The sequence below is a fragment of the Ochotona curzoniae genome, unplaced genomic scaffold, assembly GCF_017591425.1.
Source record: "Ochotona curzoniae isolate NIBS_2020 unplaced genomic scaffold, NIBS_Ocur_1.0 scaffold_4506, whole genome shotgun sequence".
Lineage (NCBI taxonomy): Eukaryota > Metazoa > Chordata > Mammalia > Lagomorpha > Ochotonidae > Ochotona > Ochotona curzoniae.
In genome coordinates, this window is record NW_024467119.1 from 59,837,384 (window position 1) to 59,855,296 (window position 17,913).

A 17,913-nucleotide genomic window follows, 5' to 3' on the forward strand; every position below is an offset into this window, starting at 1 on the left:
CAACTAGAAAGTCAATGACCAGGGCCAGGAGCTTCATATGCATTATAGTAATTTCCTGAACATGCCCACAATGTATTCATTTTTGTAGATGAAGAAAGTGAGACTTCAGAGATAGGTGAATTGCTCAAGATTGCGGAAATAACAGTGGAATCAATTTCCACTTTACAGCAAATTGTTACATTGATTAATTGGAGGCCTTCATTCTGAGGACCAGCCCCTGGAGATAAGGACAGCATAGAAAATATGCCTGGAGCATGCTAATCTTACGATGCACTTGCCATGTTGAGGGTTCTGGTATTGACATACAACCGATGCCAAGGACAGAAATGGAGATAGAGCTGGGAGCTGGCATGAGTCAAGCTTCCTCTTGTTCCTCTCCTCTTCTGGGCAAAGCAATTCTGCTGTACATCACCTCCATCCTCTTTTCTGAATCGTCTGGCTCCCTCATGACTCTAGCTTGCCCATGATAAGGACTCCACACCTTTATCCACGGTGGCATCTCCGTTTGGCCTTGGATCCTATTGCTCTCTGAGAACTTTCCTAGCATTTCACGGTTCAGATTCCTGAAAGAAGACTCTTGTTAGCTCAGTTCCTCCATTCTAGGCAGATGCTAAGTCATTGATTGTTTCGTTTTATTCCTTAGTGCTTGCTTATAAATTGTGAGGCAAAGAGGCTAAGAGATCGCTTACTCTGTGGTTCTCTCCCCAAATGCCCACAGCAAAAAAGCCAGAGGCCAGGAAATTCATTCATGTCTCCTATGTGTGTGTTCAAGGACTCAAGTACTTGGGCCATCACTGCTGCTTTCCAGGGTAGATATTAGAAGAAAGCTAAAGACCATAGCTGGAGCTCAGACTCTTAACTCGGGCACTCTGATACTGGGTGCGTGTGTTCCAAGTGGCATCTTAAAACCTTGGCCGCTGATGTCAGAGCACTTTGGACTAGCCGCCTTTGCAGAGGGGCCCTCGTCTGACACTACTCCATATCAAACTATGGGAAGCATTGAAAATAAGGGCAGTATGACAGCTGTGCCTACCATAACCATCATGGGAGGCATTTTTTGCTTTTACTTCTTATTTTGAAAAATTTCCTAATAAATTATTGTTGCTCTTTAGCTCTTAATCCCTTCTTCCCGACATACCCCTCAATACAAAATAGCTCTCAATAATTGGGTCCCAATTGATTTCAATTTATTTTTACCTCTAAGAAATGTAGGACCGTATGTTTTGACCCGATTCAATGTTCCTGATTTCACTTCTACACTTGATTTTAGCCAAAAGGCCAAGAAGCGATCCTGATTCTATTCTATGGTCACTTATCATTCTTACATATATTTGAAAGAATTAGTAATAAATGCAGTATTTTTAAAACTCTTCTTTCTCTTAGCAGAAGCTATCATGGCCCAAGATTATGCCAGAATATCTAATTTAGTAAAAAAACATCTTCAAAATAGAAAACTCAAGGGTCTCTGAGCAGTGTGAATTCAAGAAAGGATGAAAAGAATGAGTTTTCATTTAGGAAGATTTTTCAGAACTTTATATTGTAAATAGAGTTTAGACTTGCTTTGTTTTCCTCGCACTTCCAGGATTTTGTTTTTCTCCCTAAAGCTTGCTTTTAGTAGGCAGGCATTTTCTTTTTGTTTACCTTAATATCTGTTATACTTATGAACCTTTAACAGACAATGGCTGGGGCCAGGCACATGGGAAGTGGAACAACCAGGAGACAAACCGGCACTCATCTGGGATCCCAGTGCATGCAAGCCAAGGGCTTTTGCCACTAGGCTACTGCGCCTGGCCTCAACCATTGTCTGTTAAGGTTCTTAAGTGGCAAAAGTCCTTGCCTTACATGTGCCAGAATCCCATATGAGTGCCGGTTTGTCTCCTGGTGGCTCCACTTCCCATGCAACTCTGCTTGTGGCCTGGGAAAGCAGCAGAGGATGGCCCAAAGCCTTAGGACCCTGCACTCATGTGGGAGACCTGGAGGAGACCCAGACTGTTGTGACCACTTGGGGAGTGAACCAGCAGATGGAAGATCTTTCTGTTTCTCCCTTTCTTTGTAAACATTCCTTTCCAATAAAAATAAAATAAATCATTTTTTTTAAGAAAAGACAATGGCTGATATGATTGGGAAACAGATCACTTGATTCAGCATAAACTACTATGGGGTGGGGAGTCCCTGTAGTGATGATGAACCAGAAATGGAAATATTAATTGATAAATGAATGAATTAATTGAATGGAACTTGTCATTAATGAATCATTGCTGACCTTATTTATTTTACGAAATGGCATGCCACACATCTAATACCCAATCATACAGGGTTGGAGAGTTGGAACTTTTGTACCTATCATGGGTTAACTTCTGAGATTTGTATGTCTCTTGAAGGAAAGGATTCACCCATAGAAGTTTAGCTTTGCCAATATTTTTTATGTGAGAAGCTGAAAAACAGGGAGAGAGAGCTGTTCTGCTCTAGTTCATGCTCCAAATGCACACAATGGCTTGAATCGTCCCCAGGGCCACCCAGGGTGCACATTAGCAGGAAGCTGTACTGGAAGAGTGATGCTGGACATTGAACCTGGGCACTGTGACATGGGGCACAGGCATCTGAGCCATTAAGCCAAACATTCATCCCTAATTACCTATTTTCATATGGGCTTAGCTGTGTCTCCAATGTCACTTTTCTCAGATTTATCCATAAACTAGAATACTTCTCTTTATTAGTGAGCACTAGATTCTTTAGATTTAAACTAGGCTATAATGTGAAGTACATTTTTATTTTCAGACCTCGATTCTATAAGGCTTGTAGATTACCTTCTGTACTTACCCGGGTTAGAAAAATCTCTTCCTCGGGCCCGGCGCGGTGGCGCAAGTGGTTAAAGGTCCTCGCCTTGCACGCCCGGGATCCCATATGGGCGCCGGTTCTAATCCCGGCGGCCCCACTTCCCTTCCAGCTCCCTGCCTGTGGCCTGGGAAGGCAGTCGAGGACGGCCCAAAAGCTTTGGGAGCCTGCACCCGCGTGGGAGACCCGGAAGAGGCTCCTGGCTTCGGATCGGCATAGTATCGGCCTGTTGCGCTCACTTGGGGAGTGAATCATCGGACGGAAGATCTTCCTCTCTGTCTCTCCTCTCTGTATATCCGCCTTTCCAATGATAAAATAATAAAAAATAAATCTTTAAAAAAAAAAAAAAAAGAAAAGAAAATCTCTTCCTGAGGGAATTTGCGTTATTCTCTGGTAGGTTTTCCTCCTGCTTTATCCTCTAGTGTGGAGATAAGTTAGCTATTTTTCCTTCTCTTTACTGACACTGACACGGAACACTTCTGACACTTCTGACACCATTTGGGTGTCCTGCACTGCAATTCAACTAATACTGGTGGGAGGTAGAGCAGTCTACAAGACTGCCTCTACTTCCGATGTCAATAACAAGTTATAGGTTTCTGGGTTCCCCACACCTTCTCTCAGGCTGGGCTATGAATCAGAGGTTTCCATGGCCTTCTTCTTAGATCAGGCATTCCATAGAACAGATTCCAGAACTCAGTAAAGTGTACACTTACTATTACCTCTTTGTTATAAAAGCATATAGCTTAAGGAATGAGCTGTAGGCAAGAAGCGTAGGTCCAGGCATACAGCTTCTCTGGTGGTGGAGCTTCTCTGTATCTCAAGATGTGCCAGTCTCCTGGCAGTTCCATGCATTTGGCAACCTGAAATCCCTTTGAACTCTGTTCTTTTGAGTTTTGGGAAGGCTTTATTACATAACATGATCGATTAGAACACTAGTGATTAATGATTAACTCAACTTTGGGTCCCTCTCCCCTCCTGGGGGACTGGAGCACAGGATTGTAAGTCCCAACTCTCTAATCACATGATTGGTTCATCTGGCAACTAACAACTATTCATTTCCAGGAATCTCCAGCCACCAGTCATCTTATTAAATACAAAACCATATTTACTGTCAATTCCAAAAGTGTTTGGAGTGTGGAGGCCAGGGCACACACCAAATAAGTGTTTCTCATTATGTTACAATATCACCCTTCTCTGGGAAAATCTCTACAAAGGTCTCCTAGATACTTCTATCCAGTTTCAATCCTGGCTCTAATGGTTAAAGAGTAACTTTGGGCAAGGTTGTTGACCTCTCATTTTCCTTATTTCTGAAATCATCTTATATGGTTATTTTGATGCAGTCAAGTTAGGATGTGTAAAACCCCAAAGACAGAGCCTGGAACATAATCTGCAGTACACAAATAAAATCATTCCCCTTAGTACTCTCATAACTAGCACAGTAACTTCTGCTCAGCAGACCATTTAGTACCTAGCATTTTAATTGAAAAATTGGCTGTGGAATGAATGTTGGAGCATAGTTATTCAGCCATGATCATCACATGAAATTTCTAACATCTCATTAGCCAGTAAGTCGTCATCATTCTATTTATTTAACTTCTCTGTGTGAGACATTAGTGCCTGGAGGACTCATACCATTGTGGATCAGGCATGCTGTTAGCCTCCAAAGGACTTAGCCAGCGAGAGAGGGCTAGGACACAGTAAGAGCAAGCACTCTGATCCTGGACAAGTGAGTTTTAGGATGTCATAGGTGCTGAGGAGCATTGAAATGATGCTCTTCTTTTTGACTGCAGGGTATAAATCTCTATAAGAAGAGTAGAAATGCCCTCATCCTCTTGACAAATATGATTTAAAAAGAGATAAGGTGGGCACATTTTTACAAACATATAGAGTAAGTACAGATATATATTTGACATTTAAGAAATGTTGGGAGGCTAGTGGAATTGAGGGAATGACTTTTGCTGGTCCTTGGACCAAAAATGTCATTTGCCCATCATGCATCCATTAGTTAAATATTTTTATACCTTCCCCAGACTCTATTTTCCACTTGGTTAATATATTTTTAAAAATTTCTGGTATCATATTCCATGTTCTCTTTAACTTTTTGACTGTTGAATCTAATGCTTTTACGCCTTGGAAAAGAGTATAAGAAACAGTAAGGCAATAATTTCTTGTATAAACAGAATTTTTTTTTTTTGCCTGTAATACACTAGTGTCTTTCATTGTACCCCCAACAAATCACACTTCCTTGCAGTTGTCTGTTTCCAATTCAGTGCCATGACAGTTCATGTGCCAGGCAGGAGAAAATGGGAATTACCTTGAAAAAAAAAAGGCACAGTGAAAAGAAATTTCTCTTGACACGAAGTCTGCCTTCCAAGGCAATTACCTCTCTGAAGAGGTCAAGTCAACTCTGATTCAGACTCCATTAATTTTTTTTGTTGTTGTTCAAGGCAATTCCCATTTTCTTGTTCCCAGAATGTAACATCTCATGGCCCAGACTTGGAAATGAACAACTGCAAGGAACAAATAATTTGAGACTTACACACAAGTTGCAAAAACGAGACGAAGTTCCTGCATACCCTTCATGCAGCTCCCCTACAGGTTTTGTGTAACCAAGTGAGCGTGTGGAACGCAGGAAATCAGCATTGCCACAGCACTGCCGTTTTACCAGTTCACACCAGATTCCCACTGACGTCTTGTTTTCTAATGAAGATACTCCAGGAGACCCCATCACACGTGGTTGTCTTCTCGCCTCTGTCTTGTCCTCTCTGCCATATACCTCCTGTCCCTTTTGGTTTTTTTTTTTTTGTGGCCTCGACACTTTGGAAGAGAGTTCACCAGTTATTCCTTCAATGTCTGTTAATTTAGATTTGTTTTTACAATTATGGTTAAATTAGGATTGTGTCTTTTCTTGAGCAAAAATTCTACTGAGGTGATGCCCTCTCTGTCCTAGCACATCACATCAGGGTGTGTGATGTCAACCTGATTTGCAACTGTCCATGTTAACCTTACATAAAGTTCTAGGGGCCTGGCTTTAGTCTAACCCAGCCCTGGCTGTTGTAGGCATTTGAGCCAGCATATAGAATATCTGTCTGAGATTCAAACAATAATAATTTACTTAACAAGTCTTTTATTGTTTGAGATGAATTGAAGGACTGCCATCAAACCACCTCTTGTGATGTCAGCCTCCTGTACTGGGGTGCTGCTTCAGATCCAGGCCGCTCTGCGCTGCTGCTAATGAGCCAAGCTTGGAAGGTCAGGGAGAATGGAGGAAGCTCTTCTGTCCGCTGATTCACTCCCCAAGTGGCTGCAATGTCCGGAGCTGAGCCAGTCCAAAGCCAGGAGCTTTTTCTGGGTCTCCCACGTGGGTGCAGGGTCCCAAAGCTTTGGGCTCTTCTTGGCTGCTTTCCTAGGCCACAAGCAGGGAGCTGGATGGGAAGGGGACTGCCGGGATTAGAACTGGTACCCATATGGGATCCTAGCGCCTGTGAGGTAAAGACTTTAGGCACTAGGCTACCATACCAGGTCCTATAGGACATCTTTTTAAGAACTAATTTAGAGAGAAATTCTTTCATGCTTTCCTTTATTTTTAAAAATTATTTATTTTTATTTGAGAGGCAGAGTTACGGAGAGAGGGAGCTTCATCTGGGTCTCCCACTTAGGTGCAGGGGCCTAAGGGCCCAAGGACCTTGGCTGTGTTCTGCTGCTTTTCCAGGCTATAAGCAGGAAGCTGGATTGGAAATGGAGCAGCCAGGACTAGAACTGACACCCACATGGGATGCTTGCATCACAATGCAAGCTTAGCCTGTTTCAACCTGGTGCTGGCCCCATGCTTTCTTTTTTCATTTTATTTTTCTTGATAACAGATATATTAATATCACAAAGTGAGAGATTCATGACAATGATTATAACATAGGAAAAAAGAATATAACATCCTTTACATGTTATGATTAAATGAAGCAATATTTACAACTATACATCAAAATAATATGTCATCCACATAATTGTATACTATAAATCAGCTTCAACAAGTATTAGAAAATGTGTGGTTTGTCTTTCTACAACTAGCTTAATATAATTATGTGCAATTGTATCATTTTCTTGCAATCATCAGGATTTCATCTTTTCCATGGCTGAGTAATATTTTGCTATACCTATGTATACGCACACACATGTAAGCATACATACCACATTTTCTTTATCAGATCACCAGTTGATGAACATTTAGGTTGATTTGATAGCTTTACTCTTATGAATTGAGCTGCTACAAACACAGAAGTTCAAGTAACTCTTTGATGTGATGATTTCATTTCCTTTGGAGACATTCCCAGGAATGGGGTAGCTGAATTGTATCATAGATCTATTTTCAGCTTTCTGAGGAATAATGGTTGTGCCAGTTTGGATTCCCATCAACAGTGTTATCAGGGTACCTTCTTCTTCATAGCTTTGCCAGCATTTGCTATTTTTGTTTTGTTTTTGTTTTTGGATGATAGCTGTTCTATCTGGAATGAGTTAATATCTTACTGTGATTTTTATTTACACTTCCCTGATGGTTAGTGAGCCTGAGCCCTTTTTATGTCTCTGTGACCATTTGTGTTTCATCCTTAAACATATATATCTATATTCTTGGGGTCCGTGTGGTAGTATAGCAAGGTAATCATCCTCCTGGAATGCCAGCATCCCATATAAGCACTGATTCTAGTCCCAGATGCACCACTTCCCTTCCAGCTCCCTGCTAATGGTCTGGGAGAATCAGCAGAGGATGGCACAAGTCCTTGGGTTCCTATACCCATGTGGGAGACCCAGATGAAGCACCTGGTCTTGGATTGGCTCAGCTCTGCTGTTGTGACTATTTGGAGAGTAAACCAGAAGATGGAAGACCTCTCTTTCGGTCTCTCTTTCCTCTGTAAATCTACCTCTCAAATAAAAACAAAATAAAATTTATATATATAAAAAAATCTGTATCCTTTGCCATTTCCTAGCTAGGATATTTGTTTTGTTATTGAGTTTCTTGAGTTCCTCATATTCTCTGGATATCAGATGCATACTCTGAAAACATTTTTACTCATCCTGTCGGTTGCCTCTTAGCTTCTTGGTTTGATGTGATCCAGCTTGACTATTTTTTGCTTTTATTGCCTGTGCTTTGGGCAATCTACTCAAGAAACCTTTACCTAGGCCAATGTCTTGCAATGTTTTTCCCTACTAATTTTCTTTTTAATTCTTTATTCTGGGTCTCCTACTAATTTGATAGTTTCAAGTCTTAACCTTATATCCTTGATTAATGTCAGGTGGATTTTTGCATAGAATCTTATCTAAAATTTCTGCAGGTGGAATCCAATTTTTCCCAATGCCTGTGTTGAGACACAATTCTTTATCCAGGGGGTGATTTTAACTCATTTGTCAAAGATTAGTTGGTTGTAGATATGTGGGTTATTTTCTGGGGTTTCTATTCAGTTCCACTGACCTATATATCTCCCCATGCTTTTTTTTATAATCCTGTGTGATTTTATTTTTCTCCCATTAATAAATCCTATTTAATCTCGAGTCTCATAGTGAATCAAATAAGTTAAACATCTTATTTGTTCTTTTTCTCATTAGATGCTCAATTGTTTGGGCAACATTTACGATTAAGTTTATCTTTGTATATGTTTTCAGATACCACCCTAACCGCATGTTAAATTTCCACATGAACTCATGTCTGTTTCTGGGCTTTCTGCTCTAGCCCGTTAGCTTACTGCCTATCTTTGTATTTTGTATTGTGTAATTATAGATGTCCCATTGCCTGTTTTCATGTCTGATGGGGTTTCCTATTCCCCTCATCTTAATTGGTTTTTTTTTCAATATTCTCCTGACTATTGCTGCATATTGTTGCATATTGTGTTTCCAGGGCTGTAGTATGAACTTGTCTAACTTCAGGAAGAAGCTTTGTTATTTTCCTTGGCATTGCCCTGAGTATATAAATTGACCTAGGGGCAACTAACATGCTCACAGTGTTGAGTTGTCCTACCAAAGAGCAGTAGACATCTTTCTACTTGTTCATATTCACTCCATTAGTCTGTTCTTGATACTTTGCATCTTTGGAGATTATTATTTCATATGTAGTATGGCTTTAATGTGTCTGCAAAAGTTCATGTGTTGAAAATTTAATCACCAGTGCAAGTATCCCCTGTTGGGACCTTGAAGAGGAGATTGGTGGATTACTGCGGTTATCTCAAACATAAATTCTTTTGTTCTTGCAACCTGTGGTTCAGGTGATGCAAAAGGATCTCATCAGGTCTGGCCCTTTAATCTTAGACTTCCTGGCTTCTAGATCCACGAATTAAATAAATTTCTATTGCTGATATATTACTCTGTTTGTGATAGTCTGTTAGAGCAACACACACAAAGACTAGTATGTATTAGAATTAATTTGTTGGGCTTGGTGTGATGGCTCAATGGCTAATCCTCCACCTGCAAGCCCTGGGATCCCATATTAGCACTGGTTGTGTCCTGGCTGCTCTACTTTCCATCCAGTTCCCTGCTTGTGGATTGGGAAAGCAGTGGAGGATGGCCCAGATCTTTGGGACCCTGTACCCACATGGGAGACCAGGAAGATGCTCCAGGCTCCTGGTTTTGAATTAACTCAATTCTGTCCATTGTACTCATTTGTGGAGTCAACCAGCAGATGGAAGATCTTTCTTTCTCTCTTCCTATAATTCTGCCTTTCAAATAAAAAATAAAGAAAAATTTAAAAAGAACTAATTTATCAAGTTCTGTTAAGCCCTGTTGATTCAATTTGAATTATATTTATAAATTGTTTGAAGATAACTGATATACTAATGATTTTGAATTCTTCAGTTCTTTAACAAGCATGTATCCTCATGTGTTTTGCTTTACTTTTTAGTCTGTCAATATGTTTTTACAATTTTTCTGATAAAGTCTTGCGCATCATTGTTACATTTATTCCCAGTTTTTTGTTTGCATTAATGTTTTGTTGTTGCTATTGTAAATAGAATGTATTTTGAGATGACGTTGTCCTATGTGCTTGTGGCTCATTGTACAAACTCTGATATTGTGACTCTCGCCTTGCTGGGTCTTCTACGAGTAATTGCAATCTGTTTCTTTCATAACTAGTCCTTTCTTTGCTCCTTTTATTTCTTGCCCTGCTGTGCTGCTTGCATGCATCAGTGCAGAATTAATCAGAAGTGATCATAACAGATCTTTTTTTTCTATTCCGAACTTAAGCAGAAGTTATTTCTACTAACCTTTAAATAAAACAGGTGACGTATGTTTTTGGTAGATACCCTTTGCCAGTTTAAGGAATTTGCATTCTGTTTTCTGTCATTAGCTATCATTTTAATCACGGAAAGACTTAAATTTTATGAAATCTTTCATGCATCTATTGGAAAGTATGACTATTTTACATCAATGTGTGTTGAAGCTGTTAAGTGTTAAGTTGCTGGAATTGATTTGCTGATATTTTATTTACATTTTCTGTGCCTCTGCTCAGGTGTCTGGGGAACTTTTCAGTCTTGTATCTGTATTGGATGATCAACATATCCATTTCCGTCTCATGAAAATAAAATGCACGTAAGTTTCTTTCTTTTTAATCTGTTTTCTGGAAGACTATGGACTTACATTCATTGGATATGTGGTAGGATCCCCCAAAATATTAATTTGCGCTTGATGGCAATATTAGTTTGTTCTTTTTCCAGTTGTTCACCCACCGATAAGTCCAAATATTCAGCTTCTTTAAAAGTCAATTTTGATTATAGCATATTTTATTTATTTATTTATTTATTTATTTATTTATTTATTTATTTACAGTTTTGTAAAATTTTGTTTTATACTTTTTTTTTCTTTATTTTTGACAATTTTTACATAATTAATCAGGACACAAAGGTTCAAGGGCGACAGGGAAGTGGGTAAGACTATTATTTCCACCTTTTTTTTCTCCTGTGTCTGGGGTAAAGAGGGGAGATAAAGGGAGAAGCTGCTCCCAGTGTCCCATCTACCCCAGGTCCCTGATGTGGGGCATGCTCTGAGGGTCTTGCTCAAGTGGCTTTAATATTGAACAGTTATGCATTGCTGCCAATCTCATCATTCCCAGCACAGTGAGGTCGCTGAAGAATCCACTGGTAGACATAGTCCATCTTAGAGTCTCCGTTTGCTCAGTTTTTTACTGCCAACATATGGCTGGGTAGTAGATTGATTGTTCTGTCTTCTGTCTTTCCATGGTTAGGGTTTTGAGTCCGCAGTTTGATTGGGGAGATCCCCCAAAAAATTTTGTCTGAGGTGACCCCAGACCAGATTCTTGTGTGTACTTGGTAAGTACAGGGCCTGGTACAGTCCATCACCCCAATCAGCTGGTGGTTGCAATTGCTGGGTCGGTTCTGTTTCCAGCACTGTCTTCCATTGGAACCAATGGGTGTTACAGTCCAGCCTGGTTCTGCCCAGCACACACTCGGCCCTCACATAAACCAGTGGGAGCTACAACCTAGTTGGAGCGACCCACAGTAACTCCCACCAGGCCCGCCCCCTACCCTGGCTCTCATGCTTGCCAGTATGTGTAGCAGACTAATCCAGTCCGACTCACATCCCATTCAGCTCTCATACATGTCAATGGGCATTGAAGCCTAGTTCAGCCTAACCAGCTCCACTAACCAAACCACGCACATGCTGTTGGGTGCCTTTCTGTTTAGCTACCCCTGCCCCTGTCCTGGTTTTCGAGGGAGTGGTAATCCAAGAGGGAGGAGCCCACTATTTCCCTTCCACTATTTCCCTTCTAGGCCACCCCCACTCCCGGATTATGCATTCTTCAGGTGGTTCTGGGATTCAACTTGACAGATTTAGCTCCAGTGCCATCCTCTGCCAGCAGACGCCATGGCAAAGCCCAACCATTCCTCACCCACTCCAATTTCTGCTTGCATCAGTCAGAACAGTCAGCCCAACCTGGCTTCTCCCTGATCTAGTTCACATAAGGGTCACAGATGTTGTAGCCCTGCCTGGCCTGGTCTGCCCCCATCCCAACACATGTTCTCTGGTGGGAGTGGCTGTCCAGCAAGGGAACCCCCCTTATTCCCCCTGACAGCTCTGCCCCCCTCGCTTCCTGGTTCTCACGTGTGCTCTGTGCTCTTGGGTGCTGTGGCCACATCTGGTACAGGTCACCTCATCTTGGCATTCTGTAATGTGCACTGGTTTTGTTGTGACCGAACCTGGCTTGACCCACTTTCTGTTCTGGTACTCAGATTCTCCAGCAGGTGATGTGAACTGGTTCAGCCTGGTCTGCCCCGACCCATGCCAAATGTATGCCAGTGGGTAACCTTCCATGACCTGTTCTGGGCTGTTTCCTTTCATGCTTCTTGTGCTTACCTGCAGGGACTGTGTCCTGCCAGAGGAGTTGCCCAGGCTCCTCCATCAGAACCTCTCCCAATGCCGGATTTCACACATATCAGGGGTCCATGAGCCAGCCCTACTCAGTTCACCTCCTGTCCTAATAGGAACAGTGGCTTTTCTTGACTGGCCTTCAACCCAGTCTGGTTCTTGCTGTTGGATGTTTCAGCCCAGCCACGGCTTGTCCATACCCACATACAGCTCCCACATAGCTCAGTAGGGGTTGAGACCTAGCCTAGCCCATCCTGCATCTACCCTGGTCCTCCAGAGCACCAGATGGTGCTGGAGTCTGGCCCGGCTTGGTGCATCCAGTCCCAGTCCACACTTTTACCAAGGGAGACTACAGTCATATCCAGATCAGAACGCAGCCCCCATTCCAGCCCTGTGCTCCTCGTTGGGAACCTCAACCCAGTTAGGGTGCCCCCTTAGCTCCCTGACCGGGTTCATTCTCAACCTTAGATCACGCGCTTGGCACAGCCCCTCACCTGTATGGCCCCTGCCTTAGATGCTATGGCTTAGTCGTCTCTGACTCATGCAAACCAGTAGGTGCAAGAGCCTAGCTTGGCATGACTTGTGTTCCATCCTGATTTCTAATTTTGCTTGTGAACTAAGGTTTGCTCAGTCCTGCCTGGTCCACCCCATTCCATTACCAACCTACACATTACCCAGCCATTTGAGCTACTTTTCCCAGCTTGTTTGACCCCCAGGTCTGGACCATGTGTTCACCAGTGGGAGCTATGACCCACCAGGGGAATTTTCCAAGTTCTTCTACTTGATCCATTTCTAGATCCAGTACTCATATATGCCAGTGGGTGTTAGGCCAGTGTCCGGCACAGTCTGGCCTTCCATTTGGCCTTGTATGAGCTGGTGAACGTTGCAGCCTGGCCCACCCTACATCTTATTCAGGATGCACATTTGGGTGCTGCTGCCTTGACAAGTCCAGACTGTTGTTGGTTCCTGTGAGTGATGGCAGGCTCTTAGATTATAGCATATTTTGAGAAAATTGCCCACTTTATTTTCTAACTTGTACTATAGTTGCCCAAAACATTCTTTTATTATGATTCTTAAATATTCTTTATTCTTACTCTACCTTTTACTGAACTTATTACTAGTTTGTGTTTTCAAAACAGTATCTTTGAGTGTGATTCTTTTACTGTTCATTGTTTTCAGTTTATTAATTTTCGGTCTTTATTAGTTTCCCCCCTATTGAATTTGCATTTGATGCTTTTTCCTCCTAATAATCTTTGTTTGTGTAAATTTTATTCACTGATTTTCAAGCACGTGTACTTCGGGTAATAAATTTCTCTCTAAATATAGCTTTAGCTGCATGTCATATGTTTTTATAGTTTTAATTGCAGCTCAGTACTATTTTAAATTCCTATTATTTCTGCTTTGATCTATAGTCTACTTAAAAGCATTTTCAGAAAATTTTTTTTTCCATAAATGTGTTCTTACTTTTTTTTTTTTTTTACAGATGACGGATTGGAACTGGACGTTGATCTAAGATTCCGCTTTGAGAAAATGCAAGCTTCCACGTTTATGGAGCTTCTTTGCTTTTTCAGTATCATTAATTTATGATGAAATTGCATTGTGGTCAAGAATCTTGGCTAGGTAAGACATCAGCAATTTGTTGCAATTCACTTTGTGATCTTAAAATGGCTCTCATTTCTGCAAATGTTTCATGTGCCCTGGAACAGAATGTGTGTTCTTTTCATGTGGGGTACCCAAGTCCACACACAAGTGATTCCAGTCTTTATCTTGGCAGGGCATATATAGAAAATATTAATGTTTGTGTAGCACAATAACATAAGCTAAAGTCTGTCTGTCTTTTTAAGAAAAATCATACCACTTTGGATACCTTTATCTCTTGTAAGAGTTCCTAAGTTTGAGTTCAGGCTCTGCTACTGACTCTGGCATGCTGACAGTCTGTCCTGGGGGGCAGCAGGGGATGGCTTAGGTGTTTAGGTTCCTCACCAAATTGAGTTCCGAGCACTTGGCTTCGGCCTGGCCTATCCCTCCCTGGCTTTTTGTTGTGGGCATTTAGGGATTGAGCCAACATAGGAAAGGCATGTCTCTTTCTCTCACTCAGAAATAAATTTTTAAAAGTTTGGAATGTTTTCAGATTAATAATAAGGGAAAAATCACACACTGAGGCTGGTGTGATGTATAGTGTATTACTGCCGGTACTCTTTTTCTGTGCCTACTTCATAAATTACGTTTTATCATAGGTGTGTGTGTGTGTGTAGAAAAGAACGTAATCTATTTAGGGATTGCTATTAGCTGTGCTTTCAGTCATCTACTGGGGGTTTTGGAACATGTCCCTTCCAAAAAATGGAGGACTTCAATATTAAATTTCAACAAGCCTAAATCAAATATTTCCAATGACTTGGATGATTATGATCATTTTGCATCAGGCTTTGTACTTGAGGTGGCTGTTAATCATTCCTGGGTGGGACCATGGAGGGGAAGGGTATTTAATAGATAATGACAATGTACTGCACATTTCCCCTAAAAGAACAAGTTGTAACAAAGAAGTGTCTGATGTTGTCACCAAAAAGAAATGATAATTATTTGAGAAGATAAGCACGTTTACCCTCATTGGGTATTGCACAATGTGTACAGGTATCAAAATGTCACATGGAGCCTGGCACAGTAGCCTAGTGCCCAAAGTCGTCACCTGGCAGGAGCTGGGATCCCATATAGGTGCTGGTTCATGTCCGATGGCTCCATTTCCCAACCAGTTCCCTGTCTGTGGCTTGGGAAAGCTGTTGAAGATGGTCCAAAGCCTCGGGACCCTACACCCGTGTGGGAAACCCAGAAGAAGCTCCTGGCTTCTGGCTTCAGATCAGCTCAGCTCTGGCCATTCTGGCAACTTGGGGAGTCAGTGGACAGAAGATCTTCCTCTGTTTCTCCTCCTCTCTGTTTATCTGACCTTCAAATAAAAATAAATAAATCTTTTAAAAATGCACAAAACATCACATGATAGCTACCAAATATGTGTAATTTTTGCATGTTAAAATTTAAAGTTGCATGTTTTTTTTTTCTTAAACAAAGATCTATTTCAATCTCACCAAATTCCTGGTGGTAAAAATAGAGCCATGCAAAATCTATTCCCCATAAATGTCAAAGAAATTGTTAAATATCTACAAAATAATTCAAACCATTGACGTTATATTGAGAGCCTCTAGAATCCTTTCATTGCTTGATTGAAAGACGCAATGCAGAGCTTTCTCATGATAGGACCTGGTGGGTGTGAGGTGTTGGCTCAGTTAGGCTGACTATGTCTTCCAGAAGTTCCTTCTCTGTGTGTTTCTGGTTAGGATGGGCTGTAGGAAAGAAGCGTTTTTGCAGCAGACTTGGAAGGTGGAAGTGAAGCAGAAGCTGTTGTGTGCTGGGAAGGTTGGGGCAGGTGCTTCTTTAAACTCACACCTGGTGCTTTGCCTGCAGGTTTATCTTGTTTGCTGTGGGTAGCACCTGGGCCTATAGCTATTACACCTTCTCCGGGATCTTCCTTCAATTACTTCAGTTTCCATGCCAGGTGTGTGGTTAGCTTTGTGACAGAGGGCATCAACCTCCCTTCTTCAAGTGTTGGAATAGAAAGAACCAGGATTGGTTTCAAGGCCATCCTTTAGGGTATTTGCTTTACCTGGCTCTCCCTAGCTGCATGATCTTGCCTTCTGTAGAGTTTGAAATCTAATGTTAGACACGAAAGGAATCGCCTATTAGGGGCTTCCTAATCTGCTGCCCTGATAGGATCAAATCCCTATGAGTTATCTGTCTAACTACATCATCTCCTAGTGGTCTGCTTCTCCAAATGGACTCTGACTTGTAAAAGAGGTTCAGCAAATTTCAAAACAAATATATATATATATATAATATATATGGATTTGCTGAGTATTTAAAATTCCAGTGCAGCTTCATTGTACTAATACATTGGAGCACAGTTACTTGCCTCTAAGGGTCTTTTTTTTTTAATTTATTTTTATTATTTTTCTGTTGGAAAGGCGGATATACACAGAGGAGAGACAGAGAGAGGAAGATCTTCGTCCGATGATTCACTCCCCAAGTGAGTGCAATGGTCGATGCTATGCTGATCCGAAGCCAGGAGCCTCTTCCGGGTCTCCCACGCGGGTGCAGGGTCCCAAAGCTTTGGGCCGTCCTCGACTGCTTTCCCGGGCCACAGGCAGGGAGCTGGATGGGAAGCGGGGCCCCAGGCGTGCAAGGCGAGGACCTTAATCACTTGAGCCACTGTGCCAGGCCCCTCTAAGGGTCTTGATCCCCTTCCGTTGAATGTGGACTGGCCTGTGATTGGATTCGGACAAGCGATGCTGTGCTACTTGTTTTCAGGTCTGTGCTTTAAAGGCACATGGCACTTTCTGCCTTGGCCTCTTAGAACCTGAGCCACCAGACAGGAAATCTGACTCCCTGGACCTGGCACAGTAGCTTAGTGGCTAAAATCCTCACCTTGCAACCACCAGAATCCCACATGGACACCAGTTCGTGTCCTAGCTGTTCCACTTCTTATCCAATTCCCTGCTTGTGGCCTGGGAAAGCAGTAGTGGATGGCCCAAAGCGTTAGGACTCTGCACCCATATGGGAGACCACATGGGAAGAAGCTCCTCATTCTTGGCTTTGGTTCAGCTCATCTCTTGCCATTGTGGCCATTTGGGGAGTTGAACCAGAGGATGGAAGATATTTCTTTATCTGTGTCTTTTTCTCTTTGTTAAATATGCTTTTGCAATAAGAAGTAAAATAAATCTTTTTTTAAAAAATAGAAAAGAAATCTGACTCTCTTTCTGGAAAGACCACGTGGAGAACAGTTAACCTGACATGGAGGAGGAGAAGGTCCTGATTGCAGCAGCTGGCCTGTCCGGGGAGCAAGTTTGTGAGTAAAGCTGTCTGGCCCAACCTATAAAGGGATCGTAACTCACTCTGCATGGAGCTAAAGAGCAGCTCAGCCAAGTCTTGGGGGAATACTTGACCTAAAAGACAGTAAGACAACTGCTTACTGCAATGTCAGGCAGAAACTGTAGAGGCTTAGAGTCGTGCTATGCCAAGGTCCCGCTGCCACCTTGTTCCACCTGGTGGCTGTAGTCCCTGCTCCCCAGGCACCTGGAATACCACCCTCCCCTCCAGCTCCACTGAACCCACAGATGCAGGTGCAGGGCTTTGCCCACTCTACCCACTGACAGTCATTTCCAGGTAGTGGAACATTCTGGGTACACAGAATGCATGTGGCCAAGCAGTGAGGGCTCTAGTTTGCTCACTGCTTGTGGCGTCTGCAGGGACTGTGGGTCTCCCAGGGTCCCCGCTCAGTCTCTTTTCAAGGAGTTACAGCTGAGGCTTCCGGCAGTCAGGGCATCCAGGCCTTCCAGCACATCTGTAACTAATTCTTGGCATTCCAGGGTGTCTGACAGAACTGGGCAGCTCTGAATTAAATCAAGATTCTTAATTGTGTGGCTCAAATTTTCTAAATTCTTACCAATTTGTTATTTGCTTGATCATTCCTTTCTCATCTTATAATATTTACTACCTAGGCAATTCTATCCTTTTTTTCAAAACTCTTGGTGTTATGCTTATCAGCTGCCCTGTACTCTTGGATCTATTGCCTGTTCTTCTTTTGTTCTATTTGGTGTAAAGGGCGACTTCATTTCCGGTGGCCTGGACCTCTGATGTTAAGGGACATGTAGTCAGCAAAAGGCACCAGAG